A 23924-nucleotide genomic window follows, 5' to 3' on the forward strand; every position below is an offset into this window, starting at 1 on the left:
CCCAATAAAATGAAATTACATTCTCTGCTCTGCAGAGGCCAAGACAGATTTCTGACTGAACTGTAGCAGGAAACCAGCGTGATAAAAGAGCTAAAGCAAGAGGTTATGATATGCTTGAATCAATCCAGAGAAAGCAAGTGCTGTGTGTAACTAGGGAGATAAATAATCAGGCAGACAGAGTAGCACTGCCCCCTCACTCGCTTAAATCAAAGCAGCTTCTTTTGCCACCGCCTCACCCACTTGGAACCGGCATGAGGGAAGTTTAAAAGTTGTCCTTGGGAGGAACAAATAGAGGAGTGCAGTTCTGGAACTGAGATATAAACTCACAGGTAACAGCAAGGCTCTGCAGTTGTGCTAACAGGCGGTCCCGCAGGCCCGCTCCCCTGGCCCCAGACGGTGCAGCTGAAGCCAGCTGGCAGTTGCAGCCCGTTTCTCACATGGCCACCCAATGCCTGAAAACATTCACTGCCCTGACAAGGAGCTTGGTTTCAGGGATAAGCAGAGCCGGGCTGCCATACCCCCAGGATATATATTGCCATGGCCAGCACATGCAAGCCAAAATACAGCAGCAAACCTATGCTCAGGCATGCTTGGCGCAAGTCCTTTTTTTGAGATCCCAATGGCAGGATGTCTGATTAGTTGGCAGTATCTGGCCCCTGACTGACTGATGCTGCTATTCAGCAGCTTGGATTTGACCCTCAGCAGGATTTACATTCTGCCTGAAGAGCCACGCATTGAAATCGGAGGACCATGTGAGTATGTCCAAGGTCAGTTTTTCCTGTAAGTAATACCCTCCACCTCAAAAGCAACTGCATGTTCCTGACAATGATTTGAGGAGGTAATTGAACTCAGCTGTTTCAAATGTGATTTCCATACAATGTGCACTGTACTTTGATCCTGAGTTGAAAAAAGGAATAAATAATCCTGTTTTAACCTTGACTTGACATGGCACTTACTGAGCAAACACCCTGCCTGCAGATCGCACAGCCCAAGGAGGAAAGAATGTGACACTCCAGCACGGGGGAAGAGCTACTATTTGATATTTCTGCCCTTTAGCTCCCGGTGTCAAAAAACCATCTAAAAGCTCACAAAACAGGTAAAAACTTGACAAGAAAAATCTGCTTTGGCCTCCCGCTGCATTCTTGAAAGGGGAAACTGAAAACTGCACTTCTCCCAAGGAGCAAGCGCTTAATGGTAGGAGGATCTTCAGTTCTCTTGCATTACCTTGTTGATGTGTGAAGCCAGTGTATTTGCTGCACCTCAGAATAAGGATTTTTTTCCTTACTGTAGATAAAAAGCAAGTTTCCAAAATGCATCCTCCACATAACAAGCATGGCTGAGGAGGACCAGCTGTGAGAAAGAATCGTGTTCTTCACAGGCTGCAGCAAGATCACAGCAAGAATATGAAGGAATGGGAAAGAAGTTTCCATGCAGACAGGACTCCAGTGAGCAGCCTACCTGTATGACTGTACTCACGCGGCTCTCCCCAACACAGGGTCACAAGCGTCAGTGAGTTTATTCCTACAGCACACCTATGAGTTAGAGAAGTGTCCTTATTCTCCAGCTGGGAGCAAAGGCAGAGAGAATCCCAAGAAGCTTGTGGTGGATCAGAGAGCTGAACCCAGCTCTAAGCTGGCTTAGCTATCTGAGCATCCTAGAGCAAGTCTGGTAAGAGTAGAGAGATGAGAGTACACAAAGATATGCATACACATCTATCCACCCACTTGGACCAAGGGATAATTTCACATATAAATTACAGTGCAAAAGTACATGCCTCTTTGCGTGCAAAAAGTGAGGCCATGCCTGAGAAGATCTAACTTTTGGGGTGCTGAGTGTAACTCTGAGCTTCCCTTCTATTAAACATAAGGACGTTCCAGAAAGCGCAAGATTTGGGAAGAAACATAGAAACAGGCAAAGAAATATAACTAAAAGCATGACAAAAAAGCAACATTACAATTCCAGAAGTGTCTTGAGAGGACCAGCAACAAATTGGGGACACAGCTTCCCTAGCAATATCAAAGGAAAATAGATATGCCATGATTGCAGAAAACGAGGTAAGGGACCAGTCAGGCTCAGCAGCGTGGAAAGTACTGACAGAAGGCACAGAGGCAGTGATGGGACAGTAACTCACAGATATTTGCATGAAGTTGTATTTAAACATCCAGCTAGCTTTGATCTGTTACTCTTGCAAAGAAGCCGTTCTTAGGAGTCTTTCTGATCTAATCCCTGTAAACTGCTCTGTTTACCCTGCTGACATCTCTTTACAAAAATGCATCAAATACAGTCATGCACATTTGGGTGCAGGTGTGTCCATGCATGCACAAACATATGCACAGGGTACATGAAAGAAAAAACTGTACGTGCTTGTTATCTTTGCAACCAGACCATTAATACACAGGACAGAAACCATATGTCCTTTTCATCTTCACTGTGCCTGTGTCTGACTTCAGCAGAACCATTCCAGAATTAAATACCGCTCATGGTGAGTGAGAAAGGCAAACTCCAGCTCTGTGTGTGTAACGATCCACTCAGAATACACCAAGGGATTCACTGAGTCTCTACATATGCTTCCTCTCAGCATGCAGGTGTAAGATTTAAAAATCCATATTTTTCTCCAATAAACTTAAAAACAGCTATAATATCAAGTACCAAAAGCACCATCTGCGCTTCACATATAGCGATGATGTTTTTTTCAGAGCTGATGCTGTTTCTTGGTATAGCTTGATCCTATTTTGTCAACCGCATCATGAAAAGCGCAAAGAACCCCTGTGGATCCAAATGTCTCTGAAACAAGATGCTTTAACAAGTGCATACGACATCTTTCTGCTTCTTTAAGGCACTATATTGTTGACTCACATATACAGTAACATTTTATATTGTAGAAATGTTCAACCCAGACACTGAAGTGCACCACACACCTTGGCAATGATTGACTGGAGATTGCTGTGGCCGGCACAAAGCAAGGATCCCTTGCTGAAGAAAAGAAGCTGATAAAGGCAAGTGCTTCCAAAGCTTTATTTTCCTTGCTCTGCAGGCAGCATCTCCTAGCTGGCCATCTCCCCTTTACTACATATCCACTACTAGAACCGCCTTCAAGAAAGTCCACCCCAAACATTGCCCTCTGTACCCTCACCAGTGTCAAAGCTTCTCTGAAGTCCACTGACGACCTTGCTGTTCCAACGTGTCTCGAATAGCCAGCAGTCAGAGGCCTCGGTGATGGATGTGCATATCGAACTCAAAGAGAGAGACCTGGCAAGGTACATTGGACGGACTCCTGTCTGCTGTTCCCCTCCCTCACTTTTCCTCTGCTGTAAAGTGTAACTTGATCCTGGATCTGTTGCCTCTCCTCAGAGCTGTGCTAACGCTATTCCATTAACCTGCTCTATTTAGGGCAATGTCAGCACCCACCGTCCTTCCCAGAGGTACTGCAGGTATTTTTCACCATACTTAAATGCTGACAGTGTGGGCATGGGTATCCGCTTTAAATCTACAGTTACCAATTTGATGTTTGGTATTCAATTTGACTCAGAAGCCATCATACGGTCCACTCCATATACGGTCACCAAGGCAGACCCTACTCCACCATGTACCTTGGTATAGTGCCCGCGCCTGCTCCTTTTCCAAGCCCTTTCTTCCCTCACTTTCTTTAATTCCTTCTTTTGTGTCTCGTAATGTCTGTAGGCAGAAACGTTACCAAATGCTTCTTTAGAGAAGGCTTCCAGTTGAAATAAAAAGATATTGTAAGAGAGAATCTGGGTCACAACAGGGCACAGAGACAGCATTTTACCAGAAAGTTCCCCAAGAATGTGTTCTTAGAAAGAAACAGCAACTTTGAGCAATTTCCTTCAGTAATGTCAGCCTGAGCTCCCTTGTCATCCTTCCGTTGGCTTCTTTTTGCTTCCTCACTTTTATCTTTGCAGTGGAGCACAGCTTCATGTCTGCAACTTTCTCTCTAGCAGAAATGCCATATCTCAGCAAGGCCAGTGCCCTGCTCTGTAGATTCCGTCTCCTCCAGCACCCGTAACATTTTAAACAAGGATGAACCAGATGGCTACCATCACATAACCTATCATCATCCCATCAGACAACGCACCGAAGGAGCACTTTTTAGGAATGTATCCTGACTTGCCTTCTCTAGAGGTGCTTCTCACCATTACTTCCTACCTAAGTCAGCATGTTAAGTGAGCAAAAAATCACAGCATTTCATCCCCAATCTAATACCACGCATGTCCTTTGAAAGTTCAGATCTATTTGTTTTGACCTAAACCCATTTGTACAAGCTCCCTCCTGCTGTACTGCAGGAGACACTCCTGATGCATTCTCCTCCAGGCAAGAAATGAAGCAAGGCTATGATGACAGACATCAAACTGCATTCTCTGCTGGTGTTAATCAGCGTAGTTCCACCCAAGTCATTCTAGTTTTGCCAGTTTATAACAACACAAAACACATCTCTGCATTTCTCTTCAGCCTGTCACTTGTTAATCAGTTTGAATGACAGTCATCCTATTCATATTTGCTGGAGTTCATAGTCACTACTTAGCACCGTCACTTGAATGCTGATTTTCTGGTACCACTCTTAGTAATGTATCTATTTCTTTCATAATTCTTTGCAAACATCAAAAAGAGAGAATAGAAATGATTTACTCGTGAAGCATATTAACATTTAAAACCAATGACCAATTAGAGATTTGAAAATGTCTGAATAGACCCACTATTCAAAATGCCATCTGGTCTCCTGATTATTCCTTCCATGTATTTCCTCATGACAATGACACAAAAGAAGATTAGGACAAAAAATTTTCTTCCAAAGATCACTTTTACTGTACTTAGCTGCTGTCAGTGTTGGGCAGGGTAAACAATCAGCTTCCAAACAAAAATGCCTAAAGTGAGGTTACTGAATCAGACTTTCCTTCCACCACTTTCTTTTCGCACAGTTTCCAGCCAACATCTAGTGACTTACAGTGCAAAGCAGCAAGCGTACCTAAAGCTGTACTCTAAATTCACCCCTATTATCTTTGTGTTGACACTTCATCCTAGAAGATATATGCTGAGCTCCAGGTAGATCATTTGTAACCCTTATAATGATGATGGCAACAAATATAGCACAGTGCCCTCCAACTGACACGGAATGGATACTCAATGCTTCACTATTTTGCAATGAATAAATTGGTTGTCAACGTATGCGCAGTAGCAGTTTTTCCCCCAATTTAATGATCATACAGCCATGGCACAGCAGATCTCTATGTATTACAATGATCAAGAAAGCTTGATTGAAAGATTTGGAGAGTGAATTTCAAGCCAAAGTTGCAGTTGCCCTGGAAAGCAGCAATATGAATTGATTTCTGGGTTGGAGAGATGCCACACAGCAGTTTCACCTTGCATAGTGGTGACCTTCATTAAAATACAGTTGCTTTTTCAGAACAATAAAAGCTCTCTCTTATCGAGCATATTCTCATCAACAGCCAGATGCAATACCTACGTCTGTCCATAAATAGGACATTTGTCCTGGCAGTTGGGTGACTGAACATGTAAGTGTGTAGACAGCCATGATATTGCAAGCAAAGGAGACATGCATTGAGGTACCCAAATGGCATGCTGCAGCAAATAGGTTTACGTAAAGATTACAAGCCATGTCCCTTCTTCTACACAAGTTCTGTATAGGAAAAAAATCTGTATAGTTCTGTATAGGAAGGCAGATACCTCCTGGATCTTAGGAGTAGGATGCTTCGATGGCCACAGGAAAGCAGACAATCTCTGTGGAAGAGAGAACATGCCCTACATCCATGTCCCCGCGGGGCACCAGCTCCAGGACAGCCCCCACTCAGATGCTGAGCTCTCTGCCATGAGGCAACGGTGCTGCAAGATTTTATGTTGCCCGTCTCAGCCACCACTCAGTGCCACACTGCGTTTCCAGCACAGTTCAACAAGAAGTCCGGTGGATATTTTTCAGAAAAAAAGTAGGGGTTTTGACAAGTAAAAGTCTCACTGATGGTTCCTGCTTCTTTAATGCTGCTTTTTAAAAATTTTTCTCAGGTATCCAATCACAACTCAGTTTTTTTTTTTTTTTTTTTTGCCACCTAATCTGAGAACACTCAATCTTTTCAGGCAAAAAAACCCCTCCAGAACTCAGATGTCAATTTTCAGTTTTACTTTTTCACTAAAATGTCAAAAATCTGTTGGAAAAAAAAAAACCAGAAAAAAAACCAGAGAAAAATAAATCTCAAAAGGAAAAACTAGACACCACTAATGAGTTCCATTTCCCAGCATGTACAGATCCATCTGGCACACAGCAGCAAATTGCTCATGACCCTCTGGCAATGCCTTCAATATTAGGGACTCTTTAATCCCAGTCCTCTCCTAATTGGAATTAGTAGAACAGACAGGTAAGTGGCCCTTTACTGATGTTAACAATCTTCATTATGAATTTATATTATGACTACTTTAAAAATTCACAGAAAGCATTATATTTTGAACACTGAAGACATAAAAAATTACATGAGGATGGACTGATAATTATAAATTATGTGTTAAATTTAAGATTAATCCCTGTGCAAAAGGCACAATCGTTTGAATTTAGGGATTTTTCCCCACAGAACTACTTGTGAAGAAAATCAGCAACTGAATTGTTATCCTGTCCCATTTATCTCATCAACTGTTAAAGGGGAGGAAGTGCTTTAAAACTGAAGGGTTTTTTCTTCATTTTGCTAAACTTTAGGCATTCTTTTAATGCCTTCCTGCTCCCCAGCATATGTCTATATACACATGCACACACGCACACACTTTTAGCACTGAAAAGCAGCACTTTCTCTTCCTATTTTGTTTACCTTTTTCTACTTTACCAGGAATAGGTTTATTCAAAGTGTGACTTTCACCTCTGAGGCTCTCTCATTGCTTTGCTCTTTCTTAATTCTTTCCAGTCAGGAAAAAGTCAAGCAAATGAGGATAAGTCATTTTCACCTTTCTTTAGTTTTACCAGTGGGAAAAAACCCAAGGACTCTAGGTGTGCTCTGGAGTGTATCAATTAGCATAACAATTAATTATGGTATCCAGTATCGATGAAAATTTGGTTCAGTGCAACAGCAACACCATGCGACATCGTCTCGCATTCTGAGCACATTTATTTCTTTCCACATCACACATGTAGGCCTAGAAATGTCTCACTTTTTTAATTAGTATCTCATACCAGATGGGATGACTAAGAGTGAGCGTTTAAAATTCATGTTCAAAACTTTTCTTCTGCAGCAGCCTGTGACAGTATCTGATTACATGTCCAGCCAGGGGACAGGACAGCAGACCCTCCCTTTTGGGGACATAAGTGGTCATTAGAGAAACAATTCACGTGACCTCGAGCAATGCTCAGGACCTTCCAGCGGTGGAGGCTTCACTTGGATTCTGCGTTCAGTGTGCCATTGCACAATTTGAACAGAATGACTTCTGGTTTCAGACCAACTCCTTTGTACATCCCAGCAAACATCAGCTCTTCAGGCCTGAGGCCATAGCACTGAGAAAGGCAGATGAAGACAAGGCAGGACAAGCTATTTAGCAAATCTCAGGCCGGGGCGTGAATTGACATGGGAAGTTGCAGTCATCCTCCTCTTCCTCCCTCACCAGTTTTTCAAGGGGCAGCTCAGCAGCTACTCTGCAGACTTCCCTTCTGCCTTAGCTGTGGCAGCAAGGTTTTGAAACTGTTTGCAGCTATTATATTTCTGCGCTTTTTCAAATTACACACTTCCCTTCAAATACAATATTTGCTTTAAATATTTGGAGAATGCAAATTTCTTTATTTACACATGCCTGAAAAAAACTCAGACGCTGCTGTGTTCCCTGGGTAATTCAGTAATTCTCGCCAGCCTCCCTTCAGTTAATTACTCTGTAAGACTGCCTGGTGAAAAATGAATTCTGCCTGATTCCTCTCCTGAAAAGCATGCAGCAAGCGGCAAGGCAGACTAATTCTTGCTGCAACAGAGCAGTGCACGGAACAAGCAGCATGCGAAACAAATCAATATTGTAATCACCAATGCAACCAATCAAATGGAACTGCAGGATCAATCAATACTGTATCTTCCCACATGACAGCTGTGGAACAGAAGCTTTTAATACCTTCCCAAGATAAATCTCTTCCTCCACAATGTGAGACACAATTCGCCAGTAAGTTCTGTAGTTAGGGAAAGATTTTCCTGGACATTAGAAAGACTGCAGTTAAAGCAGCCAAGCCTTTCTGCATTTGAGGGGATCTCCCTGACTGCCTGTCCATTCACGAACACTGTTTATTTTTAACAGTAAGCCTTCCTGTTCTCGTATTACAAACCAAGCAATGCAAACCCTGCGCTTTTGTCATTTCAGGAGAGCAGATCTTTTCACGACTGAATTGTATCTGCCAAATTAAACACTTAATAGCCCAGAAACTCTTCTTTGGCACCATCCAACTGTGGTTTCAGGGACTAGTTTATGTAAATCACAGATACCAATGTGTTAATGTTAGCTTTAGATGATCATGGTCTATGTACTTATTCTGGGAATGAAACCCATCTGTCTCAGCACTGTGCAATGATTAATAGGTTTTTATCCCATACTACCTCCGTGATGCAGTGGGCTATTAGACCCCCTTGACAGAACCAAGACACAGGGAGATTAAGGGTGTCCCTACACAGAGAGGTGCAGGCAGATGCACGGTCCTCTGCCCGTACTGCCTGGATGTGGATCCGTTTGGGCTTGGAAGGCGTGAACACACCGCTGTGCTCCCAGACAGGAGCCATCTCCTGTGCCGCCAGCCAGCGTGCAGAGGGGCACAGGTCTATCTGCAGCCGGCCGTGGAGACACATCTGCAGGATACATGCCCTGCATGGCCTGATCTAGGGCATCCAGCAGGTTAGTGACGGAGGGGTTAACTAGACAGAAGCCTGAGTAGCCAATTCACTAGATCATTGTTCCTATCCCTCCTCTGATAAGCTACAAATTAGGCACAGTGACTGCAAGGCAATGCCTCAGGGAAGAGGAGGAGGAAGAGAGAACATTTAAAGGACGCTCCTTCCATCCCAGGGTTGGGAACAGGGCCCAGGAAATCAAGGAGATCAGCCATGGGAGCACAGCAAATTATGGGCATCCTTGCAGCAGGGGATCTTCCATTTCATTGCTGGCTTTTTAGAAAAAAAGCCCTTCTGGCAGCTCCAGGAGCATATCATAGCTGTCAGCGCTATAGACTGCTATTATTGCCCACTTTAAAAGTACAGTAAGAAAAAAACAAACAAAAAAAAGTAGTTCTCCCTATTTAGAATGGCTCCGGTTGAGATTAATTGGGTATACGTCCTTAAAACACACCTGCAAGCATCCAGCCACAATTCTGGCACTTACCTCCTGCATCGAACCTCATATCTTGCAGAGGTCTCTCTTTAGAGCACTGAGGGGCACATGGAGAGCATCAGCATGAACTACATATTGGAAAAAAGCCTGTTTATAGCAGCTCTCATTAAGGAAGAAGGAGGGAGTTCCCTTGGAAAGAAGCAACTGAAAGATTAGTTCTTTGATTAATTGATTTTCAGGCCATTAAGGACCTGGTCCTCTCGCTCATTCTCCTGTGTGAAAAGTCAGGGGATTTTCCCAGAAACTGGAGATGATGAGGTGTCCGTGGGGACAAGCATCTGCCCAAACCCTGCCAGTCTCCAGATCAGAGCTTCAGCCTAGCAAGGGCCAAATTTCACAGCCTGCAGACATTTCATTTTCGGTTTGGCATCCTGCTGATTCCATCAGAAGTGCTGACTGAAAAAGACTGCACGTGGACCCTGAACCAGGATCTGGAACAGACAGCGATTCTTTTTTAAAGCATTTCCCTCAGCCTTTTAAACAGCATGTCAAGTGCTGTGGTTCCCTCTGCCCCTGAGACATTGTACCAAAGCTCCTTTTCCTTAGGAAGCTTTTCCAAGCCTCTGATGTGCACATTTTATAGAGAGAATCCTAAAATGAAGATGACAGTCCTGTGCACCACTCTATTTCTTAGCATTTTTTCTCTCTTCTTTAACTTTCCACTCCAGCAAGCGAAGTTTAACAGAATCAATTTCTCTATATGCTCAGTAAAATCCTCAGCGGGAGCCACTGCTCCATAGGCTTCTTTTAGTTATTTATTGCCTGCCTCCTGCATACCGCATATGTTAAAAGATGTACTACCAGCTTAGAAAACAATTAATCCTATTATTGCTTGGAACATGGATGCTGCAGAAGCAGTAACAGGACCAAGCTGAACTGTGCAGAAGGACTGAGTTCAGATCGAAAGGTTGGTTCCAGGACATGGAAATACTTCACCCCACACATGGCACAAAGCAACTTTCTCTACATGCCCTAACTGCTTGTCTTGTCAAGTGGTTCCCAGTCCCACCCGTAAAATCTGGAGACATTTCGCAGTTTATTAAAGTTATCAGCAAACCGCTGCAGATGATACCTTGACTTCCAAAAGTTTGGGTGTTTACCTGAAACATGACAGATTTAGGTGGCACTCACCTGCCAGACCATCGGCCGTGAGCAGGAGCTCCGTGCATCCTCTCCCTGGCGAAGCCCTCAGTGAACTGAGCACATTCCTGCTACTCATTCTCATTCTAACACATCTGCAGGGTGTTAGAGGGCATCCAGAGGAGGGCCACAAAAATGATCCGAGGGCTGGAGCACCTCTCCTATGAAGACAGGTTGAGAGAGTTGGGGTTGTTCAGCCTGGAGACGAGAAGGCTCCAGGGAGACCTTATAGCAGCCTTTCAGTAGTTAAAGGGGGCTTATGAGAAAGATCGGGACAAACTTTTTAGCAGGGCCTGTTGCGATAGGACAAGGGGCAATGGTTTTAAACTAAAAGAGGGTAGATTTAGACTAGATATAAGGCAGAATTTTTTTATAGTGAGGGTGGTGAAAGACTGGCAGAGGTTGCCCGGAGAGGTGGTAGATGCCCCATCCCTGGAAACATTCAAGGTCAGGTTGGACGAAGCTCTGAGCAACCTGACCTAGTTGAAGATGTCCCTGCTCATTGCAGGGGGGTTGGACTAGATGACCTTTAAAGGTGCCTTCCAACCCAAACTATTCTATGATTCTATGCAGTTATCAATAACAATATTTTTTCCTAAACTCAGTCATCTCTAATCCAAGTGTCTCTAACTTCCACTGACCTGTTAACAGAAAAAGGTTGTTCTGTACGTGGAGATGAAGTCAGGTCTCAGCGTGTCAACTTGGATGACACAGACCCGCCAGAGATCACCCTGACCAAGGATGTTGGTGCTGCCACAGCTATAGCCTTTCAGAGGACATAAAACAAGATCTCAACTCCTGTGGCCAGGAGAGATCCCCAAACACTTTGCACTTAGGCAGCAACATTAGCAGCATGCCCTGGCTGAGCTCCATGCTGCTGTCAGAAAGCTGGACACTCACCAGCCACACAGCACAGAGGGCACCTACAACCCCAAAGACAGCTTGCTTTGAAATATAAAGCCTGCGTACAAAGCACAAGAGCTATCAAACTGGGAGGAGGGGAGGCTGTTGCACAGCAATATCCAGTACAAGCTGCCGCAGACTCAGAGCAGAGCTGTGAGAGACACCTGCGTGTGTTACCAGCAGTGTCAGCAAGTGACATCCCCGCCCCAGAGAAAGACAACTATCTCAATGTGTTCAGTGGACGTGTTCGGCAAAGACCTGGTTCTTGCTTGTCTGGTGTATTGTGCTATCAGGTTTGCAGAGATGATTGGACTGTGACCATTTTTAGCTCAGTTTCAGTAAATCATTTTATCTGCAGGTTAAATTGATTCATCTCTCTTTACCGTCATTTCTACATCTATAAAATGGGGATAGAGTCGGCAGCCTTTCTCTTCAGCAAAGTATTTTAGGATCATGACGAGCATGACACAAGAACTCAGGTTTATTATACAGTTACCATGTGCAGTTACGTTATGCCACCACTTTAATTCCAAACGAAGGCAGTTGTGCTGTGAAAAGTTTCAAAATTTGCATTTTTCTACCAAATTAAGACAAAAATGTCCCAAAATCTTGGAATCCCCTTCCCCCTTTGGACTCCACAGCACAGACACTGCCTATGGACTCCCATAACACACAGCAGCAAGTCCCTCAGGCAGTCACGGAAGTGATAACCTAGCTGGGCAAAGGGACATCCATGGGGCCTCCAGCTACAACATCTATGGGGCCCTGTGACAGCCCATGGTATGACCGACAGAAAAAATAGAATGGCTTTGTCAAATTTTCCCAATTTGAAACCAAATCAAATTGAACTTTCCCAGCAGAAAACCAGATATTCCCCTCTGACCGCTTCCAGTGAGGAACCGGTGTACAGGATAGCTTTCACCTGCTCTGGTCCTGGGCTGTTACAACCCCTACACACTGCTGGGCACCCAAATTTCATCTATTTGTCTTATGTTAACCCTCTGCCTTCCCCTAACCTTCAAGTCCAGGACATCTCCTCTTTTTCCTCCCCTGCTTCTTGGGGTGGCAAGTATTCCTGCTGGAATTTTACGGCATCGGAAAGATGACCCTTCAGTCCTGGTACTTATCAGGCAGACAAAGGCCCTATATCTGAGCACCCACCACTGATCTTGCTGCTCTTGGAGGTCAACTACTGGTTCCGCTCACCTGTCAGATGCTGGTTCTGCACGGTGGGCAAGGCTGCGGGCTGCGGCTCCAGACACGGCTGGGCCAGCCGAGGTTGACATACTGCTGTAAATACCTTTGCTCTCAGGTAACAAGTTTGCTACCGCCAGCATGTCTATCCCAGGAACAAGAAAAACCAAAAACCCATTCGCACCCCGAATCCTTTCTTTTTTGCAAGAAAAGTGAGTCATTCCTGCACAGACCAACACATCTCTGATGGAGACGGCTGGGCTGCAGGTTCATGGCTCAAAGCACTGCTCCATCTTCTGAGTGTTGCTCTCACATCTGAATTACTTAAAATTTCCTGGACAGACTAGTACCCCTCTCCCAGCTTTCACACCCATCCTGCTCTGGGCAGAATCCCCACAAGTATTCCCTCTGCCGTTCTTCTCCCTGTCTCTCTCTCTATTCCCCCAACCTACCTCCTGCTATTTTTCCCATGTTTATAAACAACTTTTGCCCTCAGCCCCAGCTCTCAGTCCCCTGGGGTGGGGAAATTTAGCAGCCCTTCAGTTGCCACAGCCACCAGTGTCAAAGGCTCTGCAATTTGCCCACACAGCCCAAAAGAGACAGTCCGGCCCCCTGCAGCTGGAGGCATCCCCTCTCCCTGCCCACGGATCAGGGCACACAGCTTCCCCTTCGCAGCTCAGGCTCCAGGGGAAATGTTTTCAGTACTAAAAGCCGATGCTATCTAAACATCAGAAGTCAGAAAGCAGTGAAACAGAAATTTAAAAATAATGAAACAGCTTGGTAACACAATTCTCCACCCTGAAGTCCTCCAAAACAGCAATTCACTGCTTGAATTATGGACAGAAGTGATTGCTGAGCAAATCTGGCCATTGCTAACAGGGAAGCGCAGCCTCTCTCTCTAGTTTTAGCTCCAGCCCCAGCCAGTACCAGAAAACGCAGGTGAATGAGAAGAATAAGCAATTCAGGAAGGCAAAGGAAAGGTCCATCTGGGAACGTCATTGCCCAAATTCTGTTTCAGTTTTAAGCTTCAGTTCTGGGCAGTTGTGACTTTATTTGGCTCACTTTAATAATGGCTAATATTTCCAAGTCTCCTGTAAATTCAGGTTATTTACAAGCAAATCCTATACACAGCTCTGATCCTCAGTGAGAAGACCATTAAAGTCAACAGGAGTTTTTCTATGGGCTTTTGATCCCATTCCCTAATCGCAAATAGAAACAATCTGTCCAAGCCAATTTAAATAAAGCACTAACAGAACATTTACAGAACAGTTTTACCTATGAATTTCTATTGCGTCTCTGCTGTGCTGCCAGAACATCAGACATGAAAGAAGAGTCTCCCTCAGTAAGGGATTGCTCTAGAAACACAATTAACATTTCACCACTACTTTAGCAGGAGCAGGACCAAACTCTACAAGCAAGCCCCGCAAGTCAGCAACTAATACAGGCAGTCAACACCATCAAAGCCAAGAGACTTGCTCTCACTGCTTAGGAGGTCTGAATTTGGCCAGACGTTATCACATCCACAAAACCGAGCGGACTGCCATCCCCGCTGCTCCCTGCAGTGCTGATTCTCCACCCACAGGCATGTACGTCACATACTGAGGAATTTCTTCCATTTATAAATGAAGCTTCTGCCACGCCGTGAAACATGGCTAAGCCTGGCACCAAACTCCCACTGATGGTTTTCTGGGTGGGTTACTACAGTCAGAAAAATACTGCCAATACTCTGTGCAACTTTCAAAGCATTATTAAAGCAATATTTTTTATATTATTACCAAGGTCTAACACTGTTTTGAATTTGCAGTTATGGAGTTCGTTTTAAAGCACTTGATTATACTTTGAGAAGAAATAGTCTTACAGTACAAGTCATTTTCTCAAGTACACTTGAAGAAAGGATAGTCTATGGCTCAGTAAATACAACAGTCTGAAAAGTTATGAGCTATCAGCCTAAGCTGAATTGACTTACTGATATTACCTGCAATGAATGAGTTTTAGATAGCCTCTCATAAATAGAAGGCTACAGAGCCTACGATTTTATGGATGTCTTGTACTTATCAATATATATGAGAAATGATGCTGTCAGGCTTTCGAGGGGATACTATGTGAACCACACCACTGTCAATTTAATTTTTTATGATTAAATATTTGGTGCTGTTAAAGGTTATTTAACATTTAATATAGCTGCTCTTCTACATAGCTGATAACTGTCATCTTTACATAATACTGAAGCTGAAAATGGATGGGGAAGGCATATTTTTTAGAAGGTTCCTATTTTTTTTTTCAATTTACTGTTAGATTTGTTCCAGTAATAGAATAATATTAGGTGAGGTTAAAAGGCTTTCAATATTCAGATGTTCAAAAATTTAGTCTTAATGCCAGCTGCAGCTGAGCTCAACGTTTGCTACTGAGGCTGCTGAATTTTCCTCTGCAGGAGAAAAATCTCTCCCAGGTTGTATTGCAGGATGGCAGCTCATCCCGCAGTGGGCATCCTCGGGGCTCATATTCGATCTAATCAGTTTTTATATCTTTAAGAGAGACATCATCAACTTAAACGTCACATTCCTGTTTGATCATTATTTTTTTGTACCTGCTAAAGTTACCGTAGCTGAAAGAGATGAAAGATAAAATTATTTTTGTGTGTTTTGCAGAAAGTACACTTCGTGCAGTGACAGAATGCTGTCTAGGCAGGCACAGGGTCCCCCCCACAACCATTCTGCAAACGTTTACAGAGTTGAGAGAAAAATGCAACTGGCTCTACTCAGGAAGCTCTCAGCTCTTAATAAGACAACTCACGTGTAAAGGCAGGCACACAGGTATATGCTTCCAAAGCTCTTGCATACAACAGCATATGAGGAAAAAAAAGTGCACAGCAAGAGAAAGATGCCAGTTCTTAAAGCCAAAGAAATTATCAGTAAACTGCACAGACTTAATGGAAAGATCTGGTGCTTATATCATGCTCTGCTATTTTTTTTTTTTTTTCATTTGACAACTAGGCTTGTTAGCTGGGTTTCCTAAGCAGAGTCCAAAGCTATTCTTTGTTTTTTCTGCACTCACACATCAAAAAGATGGAATTTTTAAAACACCTAGAGGCAGAAAATAAATGTTTCTATAATTAAAAATAAAACCAAAATGTATAAACAAAAACAACCACACAACTAGAGTGTAGAATCAGGTCAGTTCAGGTCTTGATCCCAATTACGTTTTCTGTCAAGTGGATCCCTTTGTGGAACTGAGACTTTGTATTTTCTTCAGTAGCACTTACTACAGTACATTTACGAAAAAAATCTTTATTGCTTTTCAGTGACTGAATTATATTCTTGTGTAATAAGACCCTTTATGTGGGCTTCCCTTAGTGAAGTATTAATGTAAAAATGCAAGCCTTCTTAATCTGCAAAAGCTATCAGTCGATTTTGCTACAGTCTAGGGTCTTTGAATGCACTGCCCTGCGTCCTGTGCCTAAGGTCCCATCGGCTGGTTTCCAGGCTTCACCAATGCATCCCAAATTCAGGCATAAATCATTGTTTTGCAGCCTGTAGTACCTTTCCTGTAACAAAGCTCATTAATTGCGATGAGAGCCCCTCAACAACAGAAAAAACAGAGCAAAAGTATCACTTATCAGTGATACTTTTAGCTGATCAGTGACACTAAAAATGTGCATGGGGCTGTTGTTGCAGGAAAACGCATGGACAACAAAGCACCAAGGCAGCGAGGGTCCAATGCAGAGAGCCCTGGGCATCAGTTACTCCTGCAGAAACAGGGACAGCACTACCATTCTGCTGCCCAAATGGACATGTCTCGCCTGGGTGCAACGCAGTAAGGGTGGACATGCTTGGACAGAGCTGCTGTACAACCCTTCCTGCACAGGCCAAGCCACCCGCCGGGTGCAGCTGGACATAACCTGCCGTTGGGATGCACAGCTCGGAGGTCTTGTGGATGTTCATTCGGCTGGTTTCACGCGCATCACGCTTTCAAGCTGTACTCCACAGCGATGAGAATTAACAATGTAAAGTAAAATATAAAGCCAAGAAGGTGGTGCAAGCACATGTGCATGAGTTTGGGCCCAAAACACCAGCTTTGAGTGGTGCCATCTCACAGATCTAGGAGAGCTCACATTTTTTTGTTAAAATTCCTTACATCTCCTTCAATACAAAAGACTTAAGCAGAGACCAAATTTTAACCACTCTGAGCTGCAATGGCCATATGTAACTGCTTCATATTTAACCTTAGAGTCAAGTAGTCTCTGAATCTGTGGGTCATTGAATTAAGGGGGTTTTTGGGAGCATTTTTCAAATGAAACTGCTAATATGCCTACTGTTCCCTTTCAGTGCAGCCGAGCAAATTCAAACATTAAATGAAATAGGCGTGTTTTCAGATATTCAAATTAAGTTTCTACACCCCCCAATAAAGTATATTTCATTATGTCAGGTCAAACCTGCAAAATAAACAGGGCAGAAATACAGATTTCCATATAAAAAAAAAACCCTGAGAAATTTTTAGAGAAAATTCTCAAACACTTGAAAGGCCTCTTCTATCTTTTTGCAGCAGAGGTAGGAAGGGCAGAAAATTATGACACAGTAATTATTATGATGGATGTTGAGCCAGTCCTTTATATTAGATACACTGCTTGTGCAGGAACCAGCACTACAGATTGCATACTTCACTAAGCAGGACACTCGAGATTATAATGGGCAATATAGATTAACAACATTAGGTTAAAGCAGGATAATTCTTCTTCTTTCTCATTTCTATTCCTTTCCCATGGACCAGCTTCTGCTTCACATTTCTGCACTCCTTGCTTCCAAGCCTTAGTCTGCACATCAAGCAGGCATTTTCCATTTCAGTTGGTACAAATCTGGAGTAGCTTGATGGAAATTTATAAAATTGCAGTGGTGTAAAACTCAACTATGACTAAAGGATCAGACCTGTCTCTGTTGCGAATTAAGGTTATGTTGTGTTTGCTTTTGTTGTCTCATGCAAACAGCAGGAGAGAGTCACGTTACTCTAAACCAGCATGAGAATTTAAGAAAAAGGCTCATCTCTGCACAGTGTAAATAATCAGCATGCTGTTATAAAAAGGCCTATTTATAATTGTCGCAATTATTTCAGTGTCGGTGTGAGACCGAAGCAGTGTAACACTTTGCACGTAGGCAGAGGCTGAACACTGTCCTATGCTCACCCCTCTCAGATTTGGGTTTGCTACCAAGAAAAAGCCAAACTCTGTTTCAGTAGCTATCTTCCCAAAATCAGCCTCACACCTGATGTTCAAGTGGAATCAGCTAAACACCTTGTAGAGCTCTGACTCAGATCTTTGTCCCAGCATCGCTGGCACCAGCTCACCTCGAGTCCCTCAGCCTGCTTTCAGCCAGACAGCCCCGCAGGGCTGCAGCAGCCCAGAGCTGAGCAGGGGCTAACTGCATACAGTATTTACCCCGCTCCTTTCCTCCTTGGCTACCAAGCTCTTTGTCAGTACCGTTACACTGTCAGTATTCTCCAAGCTAGTTAACAAGCTTAAAGATAAATTAGCCTGCAGGATCATGGTCACACCAGGGACAGCAAAGCAGATGTGACCTTTGTTTCTCTGGCCAAAATTCATTCCCTTCTCAGGTGACTCAGCACTCAGGTACTAAATTTTACCCAAGAAATGTCTAGGTATCACAGGTGGGCAAGCACAGGTTCCATCCAGCTTCAGCTAGCTACACCAGTCAGCATTGCCTCATGTTTCCATAAGATAACACAGCACATATGTTTCGCAGTGCTATTAAGCTGCATGTTGCAGCTGCGCTTTGCAATGACCAGATGCTTCTCCGTCACATAAAAAAGGTACAGAAGTCCTCATCACATCACAAAGTCATACCCAGTTACACAACAGGAGAGCACAAACAAGACAGTTCGCATGATGGCGGGCTGCTTGCAGGCCTGAGCGATTGAGCATGCCGCTCTCCAGAGCGCAAGCCAGGCAGAGTATGTGGAAGGGCAGAAGGTGGTTCCTTGGGTCTGCAGACAGGGATGAGGAATTGTCCCAGTCCCGGCAGCAGCGGGGCAGGCAGGTGCACCCCGCGCTGCCCCATTTCTTGTGCAGTCTCACGGGGCCCTGACCGAGGGATGCCGAGGCTCCCTTGCTCAGGCAGGCTGCGATTCCTGGCAGGGCTGCCAGCCTTGTTGCTTTTCCCCCTGCTTGCTCTACGCCCATTCCTAAAGGCTCATTTTCGCATGTGTCAGAGTGACCCCTTCCAGCATGCTACAGGACTGGATTCCAGTACGGCTCATGAGGAGAGCTGTTAAATGTTTAATGTTAGCTGCAGCAGAGAAATGCTGTAAATATTTCCTGTAATTGGTCTGCTTTAAAAATTTATTTCATGTGAAAAAGCAAAGGAAGTACCACACTGCACTTTGTGGCTCAGGGGTGCTAGCAAGACCTGAGATGTAAAAATCAGAGGGAAGGGGTTATCTTTGCAGCACTTCTCTTTCAGTGTGGTTGGAGGGCAGGCGTGCCTGTCCCCCCAGCAGCGTGCACGCTGTTTGGCCCTCAGACAGGGCTAGAGGGTGAGCAGAGAGGTGCTGAGGGCTGCACCAAGCCCCAAGAGCAGCTCACAGGGCTTTCCTGTTTCTCCTACGCTCAGCTCAATGCCTCCGCTGATGGAAGGAAACGCAGGAACAGTCAGCAAATGTCTGCAGAATGGGAAAAGTGAAGCACAAGCATAAAGAAGGGAACTCTGCAACTTAGGTGACAGAGACTGAAAAGACCGAAGATTACTTGTGCTGTGCATTATCAGTCCTTAGGACTGGAGATAACAGAGATGATAATACAAAAGCAAGCTTACTGTGAATTTATGTATTGGTAAGTCACATTCTTATAACAGCCCACAGTAAATCACTGTTTGTTCCTATGTTTCTGTAAGTTGTTATGCATTCCCTACCTGCTATCCGGCTTTATCTCAGTTTGCTTCTTATTTGTCAGCCAACGAATTCAAGATTTCTCCTAAATCAGCTTAGCAAAACTCTGACATTTTCAGTCCTCTTGATTCTTAGGAAAGGGAAGAAAAAGTGGTTTATTCTTTCAAGTCCTCATTCATCTAGTTGCAATTTCGGCAGAGTTTGGTTAGTCATTTTCTTACATTGAAACCAGGTGGGCATCACTGGATCTCTGGGTTAGAAGAGGGGAATGGCTCAGTGGGCCTGGGCTTAACATACAGGAAGGCATTGCTCAGCTCCTGGCTCTACTGCTCATTTCTTCGCTAAGGGCAGAGTCTCCCTCCCCTCAGACCACGGCCATTGAGCAGAGAAGGTATTTCTCTGTGTTCAGCCACTCAGTATTTCAGCCACTGTCCATCCAGGGAGAGTATTAGCTCTTTACAGTAGGACTTTCTCCTACTGTGAATATATACACTCTGTCTTTGATCTTGTTCAACTCGGTGCCTCTCAGTGCCATAAAACACAGATTTTAATGTCCCTTTCTTCCCAGGATCTACCAGCCTAGAATGGGTATTAACTGATTGTTCTGTTCATTTTGTTTTGCAGGATTTCCCCATGGTATTATCTCCATGACAGAGAACAGTTTTCTTGCTTGTAGGGGCTTATGTTATATCCCTTTTCTATCTTTTGAACATTGGCAGTATCACCTATATTTCTGTAGAAAAACAATCCACAAAAACTACCTATCCTTTTTACTAAAGAGTTCGTTATTGTGCTGTGTTCCCCATCCATTCCCTATGAGTGCCTGTCACTTTCTCTTATTACTTACGTAAGAAAATAATTTGTCCTGTCAAAAGTTCTGTTGCTCTTTAATAAGGAGTAATTAGGTATGGAAATAAACAGTCTCTCTATTTTCCTCCAGACACATAGATTGATTGGCTTAACTTTAGCTGTATGTACAAGATTGTTGTCTGCATGTGTGCAAATGAGCAGGTGTGTGTGCAAGAGAAAGAGAAAGAAGGAAATTACTGAGGGAAACACAGCTTAAAGAAGTCAGGTTTGCATTTAGATTGATTTCTGTCCTGAGGCCAGGTTAATGTAACTTGAGTGAGACCAAGATTGCTAGAAGTGCCTCATGAGGTCGGGCACACAATGTGAGACAATCCCAAAGACTTTACTTTTCACAGCCACTACAAAAAAAAAAAAGCTATAAAGAAAACCACCACGGTTTTGGCATTCCAAGCCTGACCTACCCAAAACACTCTGTTCAAAAGTCATCACTCAAACTTCTCGCTACCACAGTTTATGAAGTGTGCGAAGAACAGCATCACAAACACTAGGGCACGTGTCTACACCTTGCAAACACAAAGCCTTTCCTTGGAAGGAGAGAACCAGTCATGTTGATCAGCATATCTGGACAGCCTTAGGGTTTTGCTTTTCCAAAATTACATCAGTTCTGATATCTCACAGAGAAATTAAAGAATGAAACCTTCCTAATTAAGATGAATAGGATATTTTATAAGATGATATGATGCATGCCATATTATGATTTATTATTGACACATCACAAAAGAAATCAGAATTCCAACACTCCCCCAATTTCTAAAATGATATTTTAACTTACACTTCCTAGGAAGTTTCAGAAAGCTTTTATTTGTACCAAACAGGAAGGAAAACACACACTGAAATTAAAACATTTCCTAAAAAATAAATTCACAAGGTCAATTCACTGCTACTTCCTATATAGTAGTAATTCAATAACAGCCATAGTCCAGTCTTGTATGGTGTAATATGTCAAAGAAAATGCTCTGGCTTTTAACAATCATTGTCTTCAAGCTATTTTTCCCCTCAGAGGTTATTAAACCTTCAGGCACTATTAAGTCTCTTACAATGACCCTTTTGCTGTCAGATGATGGGGCATCCCATAAGGAACTGTAATACTGAGGATGAGTGGTCGTATTCTTCTACTACAGGTCAAGAATATTCAAAAGATTTTGTAATTTAAGCTGCTGAAGAAAGGAATAATTAACTGGCCTGAGGATTCTTGTGCTGCTGCAGAAAAAGGCCTTTTCTTGTTGGATTTCTTGGTTTTCATCACCACTTGCTGCAGGGATTAGGGTAAGCTCTTTTCATTTACAAGTAGAGTTGCTCAGGAAAGAGGAGCTTTCTTCCCTTTTCTTAGATAAAAGCCCTAGCTTTGTGTGCTTTTAAATAGAATTCTAAAGAAAACACTATTCCTAACAACTCCCAGATTTCTCCACCCAAGAAGTCAGTAAACCTTTGGCTCTCCTCTCTAAGCTGTATTTCAAACATTCCCTACTGTTTTTAAAAGGTTAATTGTATAAGCACACTATACGTTACATATATACACATCTATATAAGTAATAAATAGTAATAAATACATCTTACAGTTGGCCATGGGAACATCAGCAGACTCCTGGAGAAGAGCTTGTAGTGATGGCCAGCTGGGGTGCCAGCAAGACCAAGAGGGGCAGGAGGGAAGTCCAGGAGGCAAAACTAAACCTACAGGCAGACAGGATGCTAAAGACCCCAGAAAAGCTGCTTGTTCCGTATGTGAGAGCAGAGAGAGCAAATGGCCAAGATCTAGTTGAGAAAATACTTATGATGCAAGTATTTACTCTAAAGGATTCCTATGAACTGAAATGACAAACATGCATAGGAGGAACAGCAGCAATATTCTTGACTATGTAACTGAGACAGTGATGTGATAAGGAAGATTAGATCTACAGTAATGCCGGACTCTAAAAGAGCTACCTAAAAATGATTATTACTAGGAAACTAAGAAATTGCAGATAAAAGGGTAAGACATTTATGGGTGGCATGGGGACTATTTAGAAAACCACAGGAGATGTTCAGAAGAAACATTTGTCACTTATCTTTCAAAAGGATCAAATAAATGTTGCTGTGGTCAAACAGAAAAAAAAAAAAAAGAGAAAAAAATAAAAAAAAAAAAACAACAGAAGAGTTGAAACTCAGACACGTTAGATAGGAAGTTTAAGAAAGTAGGCCCAAAAAAAAGGATTTCGAACAATCAACACGGCAAAGACACAAAAAGTAAATAGCAAAAACTTTTTCAATCCACAACTCAAAAAGGAATCTTACCAAAGAGTCTGCAGAGCTGATAAGAAATTGAGCTATTAAAGAAAGATTGAAGAAAGATAAAACCATTGCAAAAATCAAAAAAAGGCAAAAAAAAATCCAGCCCTAACTACATTCTTTACCTCAGCTTTCTTGATGGAAGAGATTAAGGATGTTCAGATATCAGAGAGGGGTTTTGTGGGGTTTTTTTTTTTCTTTTCTACACAGGAAATATGTCTGAGGAATTGTGTCAAACTGAAATGTCAGTAGGAGAAGTTTCAGAATAAATGAATAAAATTACTAGTAACAAGTTACCAGCACCAAGATAGTATTGGATAGGAAATTTCCATAGTACTTACTGTGGCATGTACCCTATCGCTTATGTTCAGCTCAGTATTAAAGACAGGAAGAAATGAAAAAATGACAGCAATTTTTAAAAGGTTTTCCAGAAGACGGAAAGAGCTAGGTCCATTAAATCTGACTGGTTAGCTGAAAATATAATAAAGAAAAGAATTAGCAGACCCTTAAATAAATACGATACTATGAGAACATGCCAACATGGCTATTGTTGAAAGAAATCTTGCCTTACAAAGATACTGGAGAAATGACCTAGGTGAAATATGGTACTTCCACTTCAGAAAAGCTTTGGGTCATATTCCTCATGAAAAGCTCTTCGAGAGCTTCAGGTGTCCTGGGATAAGACAAGATAGTATTCCTGAGCCCACTAACAGGGTGAGAGGCAGAAAACCCAGCATAGGAAGGAAGGATCTGTCTCACAGGATCGGCTCACTGCGTTCACAGGTAACAGGAAAACCGATGCGAATCCTCAGGTGACAAATTTCACTCAATATACAAAACTGTTCCAGACACTCAAAACCAAAATTGGCTGTGAGGTATCTTGCACAAAAAACAATGAGGTGATAGAATGGCAGATGAAACTCAATGTCAAGAAATGCAAGTCATAATGAGGAAATACATGCATATCTATACACATATATTGATTCTCTCCAAATTAACTATGAGCACATAGGAAAGACCTCAGTCACTGTGAACAGCTCTCTAGAAATATGCTCTTACTTTACGTAGTGGTCAAAAAAGTAAATGCAATGCTGGGGCCTAGTAGGAACACAATAGTTAATTAAAAAATGTAAGAGAGAAACAACCTTTTGCCACTACATAAGTCAACATGTGCCACTTCTGTGGATAACACAAGTTCCCTCTTTCCAAATTGATGGAGCAGAACTAGCGAAAGCAATGAAAGGGGTAACTAGCATGATCAAATGTGTATGAAAAACCCTACCAAATGTAATGTTGCT

This window comes from Mycteria americana, chromosome 11 (assembly GCF_035582795.1).
Source record: "Mycteria americana isolate JAX WOST 10 ecotype Jacksonville Zoo and Gardens chromosome 11, USCA_MyAme_1.0, whole genome shotgun sequence".
In the NCBI taxonomy this organism is placed as follows: domain Eukaryota; kingdom Metazoa; phylum Chordata; class Aves; order Ciconiiformes; family Ciconiidae; genus Mycteria; species Mycteria americana.